This window comes from Apium graveolens, chromosome 9 (assembly GCF_009905375.1).
Source record: "Apium graveolens cultivar Ventura chromosome 9, ASM990537v1, whole genome shotgun sequence".
Taxonomy (NCBI): Eukaryota; Viridiplantae; Streptophyta; class Magnoliopsida; order Apiales; family Apiaceae; genus Apium; species Apium graveolens.
This window is the reverse complement of record NC_133655.1, coordinates 193,155,547-193,161,546: the sequence shown is the minus strand read 5'-3', so window position 1 is coordinate 193,161,546 and position 6,000 is coordinate 193,155,547.

Below are 6,000 nucleotides of genomic sequence, written 5' to 3'. Positions count from 1 at the left end.
TATATATACACACACACAATTAAGCACTTCCTGTAACTACCAATCCTAGGAAAAGAGAAGTTGATCCCACTTCCTGTACAAAAACAATTAAGCATAAATATCCAAAATAAAGAGAACTGCTTAAATTGTAACTACTAATCATAATGCCACAACAATAAAGACCTTAATTTCAAAACCCCATAAAGACCTTAATTTCAAAACCCCAATTTTCTTCTAATTAAATTGAAAAGCGCCAAACTATCACTATACTCCAACAATTAATCTCATCGTAACAAACAAATAAACAATACCAACTAACCACAATCAGAATCTACCTTACCAAGAAAAAAGACACAAACTTTCCTACAAAATGAGCCTGTAAGCAACCCAAGATTTATCTAAAAAGCATTAAACACAAAAACAAACAAAACCGATTAACACTAACTAAAATGGGTCATCAAAGAATCAATCTTTATCTCATTTCCACATACCAACAAAAAAAATTATTTGCTCTAAATTAGTAAGAAACAATACAAGCCAATTTCAGATCCACACCCAAGAATTCAAATTGCATGTAAAATAAAGATAAGGGTTTGAAAAGAGAAGCTTACCTAGGAGCACCAAAAGTAACAGAGCTAGGGTTTTTACTTTCTAAAGCACTTGCTTCTTTTTATTTAATCGGAGCCATAGACATGTCCGGGGGGAGAGAAAGAATTTCGGAGTCTTGAAACACCAAAAATTCATGCTTTCATAGAGAGAGGGGGAGAGAGGGAAAGAGAGCATCGATAGAGAAAAGACAACGGTAGAGAGAGAAATATTATTGAGTAGGTTTTTATTTTGGGGAGAAAATGACCGCCCAACAATTCACTACAGAAGCTCATCACTTTGTTTCAATTGAAGATGAGATCTGAGATTGAAAGTAAAAGGGGGAGACATTTTATCAGATTTAGAAGTAAAGGGGGGAAACAAAATTTTGTGAAGGGGGGAAATGATTGACTGACCGAGGGAAAGATAATATTGGTACGGAATTATTAAAAAATTAAATTTTAAATAGTTATTACTTAAATAATTATTTTTTAATTTAACTAAGAATAAAATCAAATTGAGTATAAATTTTTTATTTTTTATTTAATTTTATAATGATTAGTGTCAAAATATTTTAATATTTGTATAATTGAAGAGACACATATTAAAAAAATTATTTTATCAGTCATCCATCAATTTCTTGTTGTTTAGTAGAACATTTATTAGTTTTTTCTATTTATATTATGCAAGATGAATTTGAAATTTTTTAATAATTTTTTCATATGACTAAAATCGATATATCTTAACATCCGTACAGTTGGATCGTCCAAAAAATCATTTTAAAAAGTAATCTTGTAAATCAGGAACGAGTCTCGTTTCGAGACTAGTACGTTTACTAGATTTTTCTAATCTTGACATGCAAGATGGATTTCAAATTTGTTAATAATTTTTTCATATGACTAAAATTCATATATCTTAATATTTGTACGGTTGGATCGTCGAAAAAATCATTTTAAAAATTAATCTTGTAAATCGGGAACGAGTCTCATTGTCGGGAGTGGTACTTTTACTAGATTTTTCAAATCCTGACATGTAAGATGGATTTCAAATTTGTTAATAATTTTTTCATATGACTAAAATTGATATATCTAAACATCCGTACGGTTGAATCGTCGAAAAAATCATTTTAAAAATTAATCTTGTAAATCTAGAACGAGTCTCGTTGTCGGGCGGGGTACTTTTACAAGATTTTTCTAATCCTGACAAACAAGATGAATTTCGAATTTGTTAATAATTTTTTCATATGACTAAAGTTGACATATCTTAACATCCGTACGGTTGGATGTCGAAAAAATCATTTTAAAAATTAATCTTGTAAATCGGGAATGAGTCTCGTTTCGGGGCTAGTATTTTTACTAGATTTTTCTAATCCTTACATGCAAGATGAATTTCAAATTTGTTAATAATTTTTTCATATGACTAAAATTGACATATCTTAACATCCGTAAGGTTGGATCGTCAAAAAAATAATTTTAAAAATTAATCTTATAAATCATGAACGAGTCTCGTTTCGGGACTAGTACGTTTACTGGATTTTTCAAATCCTGACATGCAAGATGGATTTCAAATTTGTTAATAATTTTTTCATATGACTAAAATTTCCATATCTTAACATCCGTACGGTTGGATCGTCGAAAAAATCATTTTAAAAATTAATCTTGTAAATCGGGAACTAGTCTCGTTGTCGGGAGTGGTACTTTTACTAGATTTTCAAATCCGGACATGCAAGATGGATTTCAAATTTGTTAATAATTTTTTCATACTACTAAAATTGATATATCTTAACATCCGCATGGTTGGATTGTCGAAAAAATCATTTTAAAAATTAATCTTGTAAATCGGAAACGAGTCTCGTTGTCGGGAGTGATACTTTTACTAGATTTTTTTATTCCTGACATGTAAGATGAATATCAAATTTGTTAATAATTTTTTCATATGACTAAAATTGACATATATTAACATCCGTACGGTTGGATCGTCGAAAAAATCATTTTAAAAATTAATCTTGTAAATCGGGAACGAGTCTCGTTTCGGGAATGGTACTTTTACTAGATTTTTCTACTCCTGAATGCAAGATGGATTTCAAATTTGTTAATAAATTTTTCATATGAATAAAATTGACATATCTTAACATCCGTAAGGTTGGATGTCGAAAAAATTATTTTAAAAATAATCTTGTAAATCGGGAACGAGTCTCGTTTCGGGACTAGTACTTTTACTAGATTTTTCTAATCCTGACATCCAAGATGGATTTCAAATTTGTTAATAATTTTTTCATATGACTAAAATCGATATATCTTAACATCCGTACAGTTGGATCGTCCAAAAAATCATTTTAAAAAGTAATCTTGTAAATCAGGAACGAGTCTCGTTTCGGGACTAGTACGTTTACTAGATTTTTCTAATCTTAACATGCAAGATGGATTTCAAATTTGTTAATAATTTTTTCATATGACTAAAATTGATATATCTTAACATCTGTACGGTTGGATCGCCGAAAAAATCATTTTAAAAATTAATCTTGTAAATCGGGAACGAGTCTCGTTGTCGGGAGTGGTACTTTTACTAGATTTTTCAAACCCTGACATGCAAGATGGATTTCAAATTTGTTAATATTTTTTTATATGACTAAAATTGATATATCTAAACATCCGTACGGTTGGATTGTCGAAAAAATCATTTTAAAAATTAATCTTGTAAATCGAGAACGAGTCTCGTTGTTGGGAGGGGTACTTTTACAAGATTTTTCTAATCCTGACAAGCAAGATGAATTTCGAATTTGTTAATAATTTTTTCATATGACTAAAGTTGACATATCTTCACATCCGTACGGTTGGATGTCGAAAAAATCCTTTTAAAAATTAATCTTGTAAATCGGGAACGAGTCTCGTTTCGGGACTAGTACTTTTACTAGATTTTTCTAATCCTTTCATGCAAGATGAATTTCAAATTTGTTAATAATTTTTTCATATGACTAAAATTGACATATCTTAACATCCGTAAGGTTGGATCGTCAAAAAAATAATTTTAAAAAGTAATCTTATAAATCATGAACGAGTCTCGTTTCGGGACTAGTACGTTTACTGGATTTTTCAAATCCTGACATGCAAGATGGATTTCAAATTTGTTAATAATTTTTTCATATGACTAAAATTGACATATCTTAACATCCGTACGGTTGGATCGTCGAAAAAATCATTTTAAAAATTAATCTTGTAAATCGGGAACTAGTCTCGTTGTCGGTAGTGGTACTTTTACTAGATTTTCAAATCCGGACATGCAAGATGGATTTCAAATTTGTTAATAATTTTTTCATACTACTAAAATTGATATATCTTAATATCCGCATGGTTGGATTTTCGAAAAAATCATTTTAAAAATTAATCTTGTAAATCGGGAACGAGTCTCGTTGTCAGGAGTGATACTTTTACTAGATTTTTTTAATCCTGACATGTAAGATGAATATCAAATTTGTTAATAATTTTTTCATATGACTAAAATTGACATATCTTAACATCCGTACGGTTGGATCATCGAAAAAATCATTTTAAAAATTAATCTTGTAAATCGGGAACGAGTCTCGTTTCGGGAATGGTACTTTTACTAGATTTTTCTACTCCTGAATGCAAGATGAATTTCAAATTTGTTAATAAATTTTTCATATAAATAAAATTGACATATCTTAACATCCGTAAGGTTGGATTTCGAAAAAATTATTTTAAAAATTAATCTTGTAAATCGGGAACGAGTCTCGTTTCGGGACTAGTACTTTTACTAGATTTTTCTAATCCTGACATCCAAGATGGATTTCAAATTTGTTAATAATTTTTTCATATGACTAAAATCGATATATCTTAACATCCGTATAGTTGGATCGTCCAAAAAATCATTTTAAAAAGTAATCTTGTAAATCAGGAACGAGTCTCGTTCCGGGACTAGTACGTTTACTAGATTTTTCTAATCTTGACATGCAAGATGGATTTCAAATTTGTTAATAATTTTTTCATATGACTAAAATTGATATATCTTAACATCTGTACGGTTGGATCGCCGAAAAAATCATTTTAAAAATTAATCTTATAAATCGGGAACGAGTCTCGTTGTCGGGAGTTGTACTTTTACTAGATTTTTCAAACCCTGACATGTAAGATGGATTTTAAATTTGTTAATATTTTTTTCATATGACTAAAATTGATATATCTAAACATCCGTACGGTTGGATTGTCAAAAAAATCATTTTAAAAATTAATCTTGTAAATCGAGAACGAGTCTCGTTGTTGGGAGGGGTACTTTTACAAGATTTTTCTAATCCTGACAAGCAAGATGAATTTCAAATTTGTTAATAATTTTTTCATATGACTAAAGTTGACATATCTTAACATCCGTACGGTTGGATGTCGAAAAAATTGTTTTAAAAATTAATCTTGTAAATCGGGAACGAGTCTCGTTTCGGGACTAGTACTTTTACTAGATTTTTCTAATCCTTTCATGCAAGATGAATTTCAAATCTGTTAATAATTTTTTCATATGACTAAAATTGACATATCTTAACATCCATACGATTGGATCGTCGAAAAAGTCATTTTAAAAAGTAATCTTATAAATCGGGTACGAGTCTCGTTTCGGGACTAGTACGTTTACTGGATTTTTCAAATCATGACATTCAAGATGGATTTCAAATTTGTTAATAATTTTTTCATATGACTAAAATTGACATATCTTAACATCCGTACAGTTGGATCATTGAAAAAATCATTTTAAAAATTAATCTTGTAAATCGGGAACTAGTCTCGTTGTCTGTAGTGGTACTTTTACTAGATTTTCAAATCCGGACATGCAAGATGGATTTCAAATTTGTTAATAATTTTTTCATACTACTAAAATTGATATATCTTAATATCCGCATGGTTGGAGTTTCGAAGAAATCATTTGAAAAATTAATCTTGTAAATCGGGAACGAGTCTCGTTGTCGGGAGTGATACTTTTACTAGATTTTTTTAATCCTGACATGTAAGTTGAATATCAAATTTGTTAATAATTTTTTCATATGACTAAAATTGACATATCTTAACATCCGTACGGTTGGATCATCGAAAAAATCATTTTAAAAATTAATCTTGTAAAGCGGGAACGAGTCTCATTTCGGGAATGGTACTTTTACTAGATTTTTCTACTCCTGAATGCAAGATGGATTTCAAATTTATTAATAAATTTTTCATATGAATAAAATTGACATATCTTAACATCCGTAAGGTTGGATGTCGAAAAAATTATTTTAAAAATTAATCTTGTAAATCGGGAACGACTCTCGTTTCGGGACTAGTACTTTTACTAGATTTTTCTAATCCTGACATCCAAGATGGATTTCAAATTTGTTAATAATTTTTTCATATGACTAAAATCGATATATCTTAACATCCGTACAGTTGGATCGTC